Below are 13,502 nucleotides of genomic sequence, written 5' to 3' on the forward strand. Positions count from 1 at the left end.
AAAATATTCCCTTGATTTACCTCAACATTTTGGCATGGTTAATTGTAAGCATATGTCTACTTCTTTTCAGTCTCATGTTATTCTTACCACTCGTTGCACCTCACCACTAGTGGATCCTACATTATATCGTCAACTAGTTGGCAGTCTACTCTATTTGACAGACACCCAACCTGACATTACTTACTTAGTAGGGATGGTTTCTATAGTTTCTTAAGATCCTCATCAAATTCACTGGAAAGTATCAAAACATATTCTGAGATATATTTAGGGCCCTTCCATTTTTGGGGCGAAAGCATGAAGATGGGTTACACTTTTGGGCCAAATGTGTCAATGAAATTTAAGTTTTCGCTCTTTTATCGAATCACATCTCTGAAAATTCATATAAGAATTGTGAATTTTGCTTTGGAGTAAAAAAACACAGTATGTGGATAATTATCTTGTTGCCCTAATGATATATTTTCAAAACAAATTAGTGTCATATAATCTCTCAATTTTCCATTAAATGCAATATATGTCCTTGTAAATTTTCACATAACTTTGTCTAAAATGTGTAAATTTTAAAACTAGATATAGATGTAGTATATATATATATATATATATATATATATATATATATATATATATGAGAATAATCTACATGGGGAGAACTAAGTTTTTCATATTAAGAATTTAGTTTTTTTGAAAAATTATACTTTTTATTATTTTTCGAAGTTGTTGAAGTAATATTTCAATTGCATTTTGGAGACACATGCCTTCACATAATATTTTTTTCAACTCTTTAAATATATTAAAAAACCAACAATACTCTTTTGACGAGGACTCGTAAATGAAGATAGTGGTATTTTTTGAAATTTTTATGTTATGTATATTTTATGTTATTGATTTTTTATTCAACCCCTTTGAAATTGTTCAAAAAAGTTTCAAACATTATGTTTAAAGGAAACTAGATAAAAAATAACATATGAATTCAAAAATGTCAAACTCATATACCATTGGATAGAGGGTTCCTTAAGGGACCAACTCCACCACTTAGGGAAAGTTTTGTTTAGAGTTTGCTAGGGTACAAAATGGTGTTGCAGAGAAATTTGGGGAGCTAAATCTCTATTTTTATGCCCTCAACAGCTTCATCAAGCACTTAAAATGTTGATCAAGTATTTGAAATTCAAATTTCAAATAGCTCAATCGAGCCCTTAACATGGTTAAATAGAGGCTCGATCGAGCTATGCTATCATAACTATCTAAAAAAAACCTCTCAATATTTGTCTTTAAGCGAAGTTTTGATTTTAAATATTAGATATTTTTATACTTAATCATTTTATAATTTTTTTATGTAGAAATTTTCAATAAAAATAAATCAAATTATAATAAATAAATAAATAAAAACAACAAACTAAACTAAACTAAATTTTATAATATTATTATTTTAAAAATAATTTCATACTCACATTTAAATCTAGATTACTCAAATTCAAATTAGTCAAATAATGCTTTAAAATTTATGGTTTCCATATGTTTTTATTATTTTAAAAATATGTATTACAATCCTTCGCACTTTTGCAGACTAAGGACAAAATTGAGTGCAATCACATTTTATAGGTTGAGAGAGATTTATAAAAGCAGATACGATTGCATCCATTACAACTATATTCAATTATAACTTACAACTACTACAACTACGTTAATTATTACTACACTCATTTTTTTCATGAACAAATAGATATTTTTTTCATGAACAAGTAGATATTACTGCACACACATATATATATAAGTTTGATTTTGTAGATAATATAAGTTTGATTTTGATAGATATGATTATGACCGAGGAAATCATGTTTATTAACTCTTCAATGATTTTATGAATATACATTTCCAACACCATCAAATTCACATTTTTGAGTTACACTTATTCATATAAAAAATTATAATATTTATTAAAATCAAATTGATACATTTTCTTATATTATTATTTAAATTATATTTATAATAAATTTATTATTTAAATTATAACATTGAAAATTTAAATCATAGTAAAAACTAATTTTTAAGTTACTAAATTATAAATATAAGAATATTACAATTTCAATTGCAAGTGGGATAAAATTGTTTTTCAAATATATACACCAAAATGCTAGAAATTTAATGAGAAATTAATCCACACCATTGTTAATTACCCATTCAAGTGTAATTAGTAATTAAATTTGGTTTTTTTTTAACTATCAAATACTTACAATTTTAAAGTTTACATATCATTATTCATATTTATGTAAATTTAAGTTTTGCAGCTTTAAGACTCGATTGAGCTTTAGGGCTCGATCGAGCCTGTTATAGGCCATTTTGTCGCATCCAATAAATAGGTCTCCTAATTGGGTGAATCAGCATCCTATTCCCCCTTGTCATCATCTTACACAAATCCCTAAGCATGCCTCTTTCATTCCCTAGAGTTTCTTCATGTAATTGCATCATCTAAGCCAGTTTTAGGACCAACGCTCCGTGGCCACTTGTTGGACTGCGTTCACCTACAAGTTGCTCCACTATGGCCTATGTTGATCGCCTACAGGTTGCTTCCCTTTGCACTTGTGTTGGTTCTAGAAATTCGGGAAAAAGAGAGAGAATCCCGAAGCCTCCATTTTCATAAGCTTCCAGGATCTGTTGTAACCATTTACCTGAGATAACAATTTTGAATCCTATCCTATCCTACCTTGGAGTTTCCATCCCTTATCCTTCGATGTCATCCTCCCATCAAGAGTGGATCTCAATCCCAAGATTGGTAAAAGGATAAGAACTCCCAGCTTACCTCACTCCTATATATATTTACAGCCTTCCATATGTAAAGGGTTGGCTTTTGGAGAGTGAATCTACCCTTATTTGCTACTGTGAGAGTTATTTTTTCATGCATTTAAGGTGATTGGAGGTGCATTTTGTGACAAACAAAGGACAAGTCGACAACTTGGAGGAGATATTCTACAAGATCAACACATATTTATGGTTGTAACTCACTCCATTTATATCAATACAAATAGTTCTTTGTTTTCCCATATGTGATGTCGTTATTTCATGTATTTCAATACCATGTTGATCTATTGAATAAAGTATATAGATGATATTGCATAGATCTCGTAGTTTCTTGGCTTGTGTCCTCTGACTGTGCATGTTCTAATTTTTGAAACCAGAGCTGGAATTGGAGCATTCAAGCTAAAGAAGGAGCGAAGCCTGCGACAGATTCTAGATAGGATTCACACCATTATCTATTTACTCTAAGGAAAGAATTGGGTTCCTTATCTTTATATTGTTCTAGGTTAGCCACCAAACCTAGGGGAGATACGTTTGTCCACAATCGTAAATCTCATATAACAGAGCCATAAAGCTCGATCAAGCTCCTAACCTAGGGTTACGCAAGATCTCAATCAAGGGTTTCTTTTAAACGCTTGATCGAGATATTTTTAAGTGCCTCAATAGCTCGATCGAGCATCCTTTTTTCACAAAAGCGCGCCCTCGTTTCACCAAAAAGTGTAACCCACCTCCATGCTTTCACCCTTTGGCATTTAGTATATTGTTGGTTCTCCTGATCTTATGGGTTTCACTGATTCTATCTAGGTTAGATCAATGGATGATCGAAAGTCCACCTATAGATTTATTTTTTGTCTTGGTTCTACTTCTATTACTTGATCCTACAGGAAATAGTCAGCGATTTCATTTCTATGACAAAAGTTGAGTATCGAGCTCTAGTTTTTCCAAGTCAATAATTTCTTTGGTTGCGACAATTATTGCTTGATTTAGGCATTCAGCAAGATCAATCTTATATTATCTAGTGTGATAATCAGAGTGCAATACATATTTCTAGAAATTCTATGGAGCATTAAAGGACCAAACATATTGAGATCCATATGCATTTCATTCACCATCTTATTCAAGATGTCATTCTTAGCTAGGAGTATGTACCTACTTAATAACAAGTAGAATATATTTTTACAAACTCCTTGGCATCACCATGGTTTCTTCAATTATAGAAAATTCTTGCAGTGAAGGAAGTTGTCTTTGGGGGGTCATAGCGAGTCCTCCTTCCTTCACCTCCTCATTTTTCTCTTTCTTTGTCTCTTTTTTTATGTACTCCCTTTTAGGAAGGAGCTTTTTCCTACTGTTTTTTCTCCTTTTATCTGCTTATGAGAGATTATACATCGTACCCAAGAAGGCTTCATTGTGATAACCCATTCTTTGTTTTTTTTTTTTTTCCTGTATTTCCTCTCTACATTTCACTTATGGAGGTGGGGAGTATTGGACTTCCAATAAAGAAGCCATGGAACTTGTAAGTTTACATAACATCTTTATTTATTTATTTTAAGTCTTATTTTCTAACTATCACTAAAAGATTCCATTTCTCCTATAAATTAAGTGGATATACAGTATTTTTCATAAACAATCAAGTATTTTTCTTTGTTCTTCAATTTTCTTAATCTCTTTCATTAAAAAAAACTTTCATATCTTACAACGTAGAGATGTTTTTGCACCCTTACATTCTTTTATTTCACAAATCTTTTAAAAAGTTCACATGAATCCATGAGAAAAGGTTTCCACATATATAAAAAGTCATTGCATATCACCGCACACAACAGTGTGAAATCAAGAGAAGTTCGATGACCTTTTAATAATTATAATCTCAGTTTGTTTGAGAAAAAATAATTATTGTAACATTTATTATTAGGTTTGATATTTCTATGTCATTAATATAGGAATTCACCTGTTGTCTTCATTCTATATATTATTTCTCGAATTAAAGATATAGATTTGTGTTATTTCCTATATATTATTTCTCCAATTAAAGACATAGCTTTGTGTTATCGACGTTATACTTAGGGAAATTTATTTTCACGAAAGTTTCACCAAGATGTTATGTAATTAAAAATATTTATAATTTTAAAGTGAAGTGATTGTTACAAATTGATTGAACGTCAATATGTATTTATTTATTTCATATTAATTGTTGTTTCTCTATTTTGTTATAATTGTTGTTTTTGTAGATTAGAATAGTATAGAAATAAAAGCATCTAAATAAGTGATAGGGATGATGAGTTGTCAAAATTGTCATAGGTTGTTATTATAATTGTTGTTTTTGTAGATTAGAATAATATAGAAATAAAAGCATCTAAATAAGTGATAGGGATGATGAGTTGTCAAAATTTTCATAGGTTGTTATTAAGACATTTGCTATTTTTTAATGTGTTAGATCCGGATTTCTTGGATATAGATTGTCCAAAAGACCATACATATAATGTGAAATCATTTCCATAAATAAAAAGTAGTTTTATGTGCAAAATCATTTTCATCAATAAAAAGTAGTTTTATGTGCATTATATCTATGCATTTGATATTTTGAGTTGGTATTAGAGCCTTCCTGGAAGGACTATGTTGTAAGTGTGAGGAGTAGTTGAGAAGATCATTGTGAGAGCTCGTGCAACACTATTGATCATTGTGGTATATCTTTTGGTTGTTGAAGTTTGTTGTTTGCTAGCATGTGAACGCAGATGTCGAGTGTTGGGGAATACTTGCAGCTCGTTGATATGTTGAAATGCTAATTCCAACTACAATGTTTATTTCAGAAAACCGCCAAAGTTACCCGCACCGCCATTCACGGAATAGTGGTAATTCTCCAAGGGCAGTGATCACACCCATTGGCTGGCACGTGGCGTGAGCAGTTTTGCAAAACTACTTTCCCCGGCATGTAAAGTTCAGAAAGAAGGGCCATACGATATTGATCGACTACCGTCCGATTAGTGTGGGCCAAATCTACGGTTATGGTAGCGGTAGCTGCGCTGAGCAGGAGAGGCCTGTTCCGGTTCATTGTTGTGTGTACGACGCAGTCACTTTAGGTGTCAGGGGACCATCTCCCGCAGGTCCAATCGGATCCTGTGAAAGCCGTATGACAGAGTTAATAAAAAAATTATATCACCACGTGAAGTAGTTAATATGAATTCATTACGGTTGGTAAATGTAGGTGGAAAATTTAATTGTTTTTTAATTCACGGGAGTATGGGACAAGTAAAAGGTAAATATCATGTTTTTGTTTTGTTGTTGAATATGTAATGCAAGAGAGCAATACGCAGCATAGCACGAATGTAATTTTTTTTGTTGACGATGAAACTCAATACGCAACAGCGTGTATGTAAGGAGTGAAAAGAAAATTTTTACACACAACAATTTTTATTTTTCCAGCAGAGACAGAGCATTTTTTGTAATGCACAGTAGTGCAGAGACAGAGTAATTTTTATTTTGAACTATGTCTGAAGCAGCCTTGGTGTAATCCCTCTGTTGGAGGAAGAATTCCTTTTGTAACAGCAGTCTTGTTAATGAATGAAAAGTTTCTTTTTTGTGCCTCAAAAACTCTGTTTCCTGTGTTAAAACAGAGCATTATTCTCTATTCATTTTGTTTGGAATTATCAGAAATTCCCAACCTGGTATCGAAGCTTGTTTAGGCTCTTTGAAGGTGTCAAAGAAGCTGAAGGAAGGATTTCTTGCTGCAACAGCTTCTCCAGCGGAGTGAAGACTCAGTCAAGAAAGAATCCAAGGTATTTCTCAAGTTAGTTTTTGTGTTACTATTGAGGACAGTCAATTATTTTAAATACACAGTCAGATATTTTGAAGCATAGTTAAGAGTGCAAGAATGGCTGGAGCCAGCTTTAGCATGGGTATCTGTAATACTCAGCTCCCACAATTTAATGGGAAAAACTGTGACTATTGCGAAATAACTATGAAATCTTTGCTTGCTTCCCAAGACTTATGGGAATTTTTTGAGGATGGCTTTGAAGAACCAGCAGATGAAAATGAGTTTAATAATTTAACTCAGGCAGAGAAAGATCTTTTGAAGAGTAATAAGAAGAAGGATTCTAAAGCCCTCTACTTTTTGTATCAAGCAGTGCATGAGAGTGTGTTTCCAAGGATAGCAGCAGCCAAGAGATCCAAAGAAGCATGGCAAACTCTCAAGATAGCCTATCAAGGCATGGAGAAAGTGAAGACAGCAAAACTACAGTTGCTGAGGAGAGATTTTGAGACTCTCTGCATGAAGGAGTCAAATAATATTGACTCATTCTTCACACATGTGATTGGTCTGGTCACACAGATAAGGTCTCATGGAGAGATTCTTGAAGAAAGGAGGATTGTGGAGAAACTATTGAGGATCCTACCCTCAAGGTTCGATGTGATTGTCACCACCATAGAAGAGACAAAGGATCTCACAAACTTCTCAGTTGATGAACTACATGCATCACTAATAACACATGAGCAGAGATTGAGTAGAAATGAAAACTCATATCTAGAGAATGCCTTTAAGACCCAGATGTGCTTTGGAAGAGGAAGAGGTCAAGGCAGAAGAAACAAGAGAGGAAGAGGCAGAAGCCAAAACAGAGGTGGAAGAGAGAGTCCAGCAAATGCCCAAGGAAGAGGCAGCAATCCAAATCAGAACCAAGGCCAAGACAGCAGCCAACAAAGTGGACAACATCATGCTCAAGGATAAAGGTATGATAAATCCAATGTCCAATGTCACTATTGTCAAAGATATGGGCATTATGCAAATGAATGTAGGAAGAAGTAGCATGATATGAGTAATAGAACTAATGCAAATTTCACTAGAGAAAATATCAACCAAGATAATTTGTTTTTAGCCTATAATATGGCTGAAGAAAAGAGTGAAGATGTATGGCTTCTAGACTTCGGTTGCAATAACCATATGACAGGAAACATAGCCCTGTTTTCTATGTTAGATCAAAGTGTGAAGTCACAAGTCACACTAGGGACTGATAATAAATTTTCTATTATGGGAAAAGGAGAAGTAAGTGTCTTAACAAAGAAAGGTGAAAAGAAAACCATATCAGATGTTTATTATGTTCCTGGAATGAAATGTAACCTTATAAGTATTGGACAGCTTATTCAAAAGGGGTACAATGTTTTCTTTGTGGATGATGTATGCACCATCATGGATAAAACACCCAGTAAACAATGTATTGCTAAAGTGAATATGACAAGGAACAGGGTGTTCCCTCTCAGAATGAAAGCAAATTTAAAAAATGGAGAAGAAATAGCAGCAGTGACACAAGAGGCTTTCCAAAGCGAACCAAAAGATGAAAATTAGTTGTGGCACTTGAGATTCGGACATCTCAACTTTGGAGGTCTTAACTTGTTGAATAGAAAAGGAATGGTAAGAGGATTACCATTGATAGAGAAACCAGACAACCTTTGTGAAGGTTGTATCTTGGGGAAACAACACAGAGAAATTTTTCCATCTGGGAAAAGAATAAGGGCAAAAGCACCCTTAGAGATTGTCCACTCAGATTTATGTGGACCGATGCAAACTCCATCACTTGCAGGAAGCCACTATATACTAGCATTTATTGATGATTTTACTAGAAAAACTTGGGTTTATTTCCTGAAGAACAAAAGTGAAGTGTTTGAAAAATTTTGCAATTTCAAAGCACTTGTAGAAAACCAAAGTGGGCTGCATATCAAAGTTCTAAGAACTGATAGAGGAGGTGAGTATATCTCCAAAGAATCTCTACGTTTTTGTAGAGAAAATGGAATTCATAAGCAGTTTACCACTAGGTACACTCCGCAGCAAAATGGAGTTTCCGAAAGGAAGAATAGGACAATCATGGATATGGCGAGGAGTATGTTAAAGGTAAAGCATTTGCCAAATGATTATTGGGCTAAAGCTGTACACTGTGCAGCGTACATTCTGAATAGATGTCCTACAAAAGCAATCATGAACAGAGTGCCGGAAGAAGCATGGAGTGGGATAAAGCAAGGAGTCACCCACATGAAAGTTTTTGGATGTGTGGCTTATGCACACATTCCAGATCAACTAAGGAAGAAGTTGGACAGCAAAGGGGAGAAATGTATTTTCATTGGATACAGTGAGGAATCCAAAGCTTACAAGTTGTATAACCCATCCACCAAGAAGCTTATTGTGAGTAGAGATGTTCAGTTCATTGAGGAGGAAGCTTGGGATGGAAGCATAGAGAAAACAGTGAATGTTAAAAACTCTTTGTCACATGATGAAGATGATGAGGAGATGTCTGAAATACATCCCCAAACAGCAGCACCAACACCAGGGCAGCAAGAGATACCCTTGAGGAGAAATGAAAGTGCTTCTCCAAGCACACCACAAGGAGGAAAGTCAAGTGCTTCTTCTAGCACTTACACACCAAATGAAAGAGGTAAGAAGTTCATATATTTAAGTGAAATTTATGAACAAGAGGCAACAAATGAAGGTATGAACTCTTTGTTTGCTTTATATTGTCATGTTGATGACCCTGTTCATTTCGAAGAAGCAATTAAGGATAGGAAATGGATAGAAGCTATGGATGAGGAGATCAATGCCATAGAAAGAAACAAGACATGGGATTTAGTTGAATTACCAAAAGGAAAGGAAGTCATTGGAGTTAAATGGATCTACAAGACCAAGAGTAATGCGGAAGGCAAAATAGAAAGACACAAGGCAAGACTTGTTGTCAAAGGATATAAGCAGCAGTATGGGAGAGACTATGAGGAAACTTTTGCACCGGTTGCTAGAATGGAAACCGTGAGAGTAGTGCTGTCCATAGCAGCACAAAACAAGTGGAAAGTTTACCAAATGGACGTGAAGTAATCATTCCTAAATGGAGCGTTAATGGAAGAGGTTTAAATTGAACAACCTCTGGGATATGAAAAGAAAGGTCAAGAGCACAAAGTGTGCAGATTAAAGAAATCTCTTTATGGGCTGAAGCAAGCACCAAGAGAGTGGTACAGTAGGATAGATTCCTATCTACTGGAAAATGGATTTGAAAAGTGTGAGGGAGAACCCACCCTCTACATCAAAGAAAAGGATGGTAAATTACTAATTGTTGTGTTATATGTTGATGATGTTATTTTCACAAGTAATGATGATTACCACATTGAAAATTTCAAAACAGTCATGAAAGAAGAATTTGAAATGACTGACATGGGTTTGTTGAGGTACTTCTTAGGAATAGAAGTAGAACAAAATGGAAATGGAATTTTTATCTCACAAGCAAAATATGTTAATGAGGTGTTGGAAAGATTTAATATGCAATAGAGTAAATCAGCAATCACTCCCACAGTGATGGGATTAAAACTCAGCAAAGAGGACAACAGCAAGGATTTTGATCCTAGTTTGTACAAGAGCATAGTTGGTAGCCTCATGTATTCGACTGCAACTAGGCTGGATATAATGCATGTTGTTAGTTTAATTTCCAGATTCATGGAGGGGCCAAAAGAAGCACATTGGCAGGCAGCAAAAAGGATTCTGAGGTATGTTAAAGGTACTAAAAGGTTTGGCATTTTATATACTGCTTCAAAATGTTTAGATTTAATTGGATACACTGATAGTGATTGTGCTGGAAGTGTAGATGATTAGAAAAGCACATCCCGTTATGTTTTCCACATGGGTTCAGGAGCCATTTCATGGGCTTCTTAAAAACAGCCTATTGCAGCGTTGTCTATAGCAGAGGTAGAATATGTGGCAGCTACAGCAGCAGCGTGTCAAACAATTTAGATGAGAAGGATGTTAAGGAGTTATGCCAAGAGCAAGCAAAAGGAACTATGATTTTTTGTGACAATAGCTTAGCTATTACATTATCCAAGAATTCTGTGTTTCATAAGAGAACGAAACACATTGACACAAAGTTTCATTACATCGAGGAATTGGTAAACAATGGAGAAATTGTTTTAAAACACTGCAGAACTCAGGAGCAGGTTGCAGACATTCTGACCAAACCATTGGGATAGAAAAGTTTTGAATTTTTGAGGAAATGTCTGGGTATGACTGATAACCCAGCAATTGAAATTAAATGGGAGTGTTGAAATGCTAATTCCAACTACAACGTTTATTTCATAAAACCGCCAAAGTTCCCCGCACCGCCATTCACAAAATAGTGGTAATTCTCCAAGGGCAGCGATCGCACCCATCGGCTGGCACGTGGCGTGAGCAGTTTTGCAAAACTACTTTCCCTGGCGCGTAAAGTTCAGAAAGAAGGGTCGTGCAATATTGACCGACTGTCATCTGATTAGTGTGGGCCAAATCTACGATTATGGTAGCGGTGGTGGCGCTGAGCAGGAGAGGCCTGTTCCAGTTCATTGATGCATGTACGACGGGGTCACTTCAGGGGTCAGGGGACCATCTCCCGCAGGTCCAATCGAATCCTGTGAAAGCCATATGACAGAGTTAATAAAAAAATATATCACCACATGAAGTAATTAATATGAATTCATTACGGTTGGTAAATGTAGGTGGAAAATTTAATTGTTTTTTAATTCACGAGAGTATGGGACAAGTAAAAGGTAAATATCATGTTTTTGTTTTGTTGTTGAATATGTAATGCAAGAGGGCAATACGCAGCAGAGCGCGAATGTAATTTTTTTTGTTGAGGATGAAACTCAATACGCGTTAGTGCGTATGTAAGGAGTGAAAAGAAAATTTTTACACACAGCAATTTTTATTTTTCCAGCAGAGACAGAGCATTTTTTGTAATGCACAGTAGTGCAGAGACAGAGTAATTTTTTTTTGAACTGCATCTGAAGCAGGCTTGGTGTAATCCCTTTGTTGGAGGAAGAATTCCTTTTGTAACAACAGTCTTGTTAATGAATGAAAAGTTTTTTTTTGGTGCCTAAAAAACTCTGTTTCTTGTGTTAAAACAGAGCATTATTCTCTACTCATTCTGTTTGGAATTATCAGGAATTCCCAACATGATATTGGTTGTTGTGTTCTATCTTGGCAAAAGGAAATATGAAACATGACGGAAAAATCACAAAGGAGAACTATCGTCATTGTCAGAAAGGTTGTGAATGTGTGAAATTGTTGAGGAGTTTCCCAGTGAGAGGTGACTGTGGACAAGTGTTGTCGGCTAATTGAAGGCTGCTATCAATTGTGGTTTCATAAACATGTTGGATTGGAAACCTGCTACACCTCAATAATTGCAGAGGTCAACACCTGCACACTGGGAGGAAGCATGATGCAAGGTGCATCAGAGGCATTACAGCATGACTTTGAATCGTTGTTGTTAAAATTCAAAGCGAAGAAGGGAGTAGCACGCAACAGCGTAAGGTTTTGATTGTAAGTTGATTGTGTCAGATATTACCTTAGGAAATTTATTAAACATGTCGAATCCACTTGTTGAAATTTATTTGAGTGAGTCCTCTAAACTTAAACAAGGAAGTTTTATGAAAGGCTTCAATTCATTATTTTTACTCATACTTGTTCGGCATAAATAGCCGTTGTATACACTTCAGATCCTATAGTTTAGGCCTAGAATAAGGAAACCGATACAATCACAGGAGTCTGTACAGCGAATTTTTCAGGAGTGATTCTTGTCTATCTGTACAGCTAGTGGCAGAGACAAATTAGGGATCAGCTAGTGGCAGAGACAAAGAAAAATTAGGAATCAGAGCAACAGAGATAAATCAGGAACTTGAATTACGGAGAACCAAGTTGGAGACAATTGCTCCCAATTGTCAACACTCCCCCTCAAGTTGGTAAGTAGATGTCACTCATGCCAAGTTTGTTGAGATAGCCATTAAATGCTTGGTTTGACACTGCTTTGGTCAGCATATTAGCAAGTTGGTCTTGAGATCGAACATGAGGAACTTCAATCAACTTTGCTTCTAGTTTCTCCTTGATAAAATGCCTGTCAACCTCAACATGCTTAGTTCGATCATGTTGAACTGGATTATGAGCAATATCACATGCTGCCTTGTTATCATAGTATAACTTCATAGGACTGACTTGCTTCATATGTAAATCCTGCAACGGATTTCTGATCCACAACAACTCACATATTGCCTTAGCCATTCCTCTGTATTCGGCCTCAGCACTGGATCTAGCAACTACCTCTTGTTTTTTACTTCGCCAAGTAACCAGATTTCCTCCTACAAAAGTAAAGTAGCCTGATGTAGAACGTCTATCCTCAATTGACCCAGCCCAATCAGCATCTGTACAACCTTTAATATCCAATCTATTACCTTTTGTGAATAAAATTCCCTTTCTTGGAGATGACTTCAAATAGCATAAGGTCCGGATGACAGCATTCATATGTTCTTCACTTGGGGAGTGCATGAATTGACTAACAACACTTAGTGCATAGGCTAAATCCGGCCGAGTATGTGCAAGATACATTAATCTTCCAACCAATCTCTGATAGCGCTCCTTGTTAGTAGGAACTTGGTTTGGGTGCACACCTAGCTTCAGATTTTCTTCCATACGGGTACTAGCTAGACTACATCCTGTCATGCCAGTTTCCTTCAATAAGTCTAAGACATATTTCCATTGTGACAGAAAAATACCTTTCTTTGATCTTGACACTTCAATTCCAAGGAAATACTTCAATTTCCCAAGATCCTTCATTTCAAACTCACAGGCAAGCTACTCTTGCAGTGCTTTGCTTTCTTCAAGATCATCTCCAGTTACTATCATATCATCAACGTACACAATGAGGGATGTGATTCGTTCTCCATTATGTTTCAAG

The 13,502-nt window shown here is 35.4% G+C and overlaps 1 pseudogene; it reads right to left on the minus strand.

Annotated features, from left to right (window-relative positions):
- Positions 1–12,505: 12,505 nt before the first annotated feature.
- LOC149219116 (secreted RxLR effector protein 161 pseudogene) lies at positions 12,506–13,237 on the minus strand (annotated as a pseudogene).
- Between the last annotated feature and the right edge of the window lie 265 nt (positions 13,238–13,502).

Source organism: Pinus tabuliformis, chromosome Q, assembly GCF_031772625.1.
Source record: "Pinus tabuliformis cultivar Carrire ecotype Pingquan chromosome Q, CPIR1, whole genome shotgun sequence".
Classification (NCBI taxonomy): Eukaryota; Viridiplantae; Streptophyta; class Pinopsida; order Pinales; family Pinaceae; genus Pinus; species Pinus tabuliformis.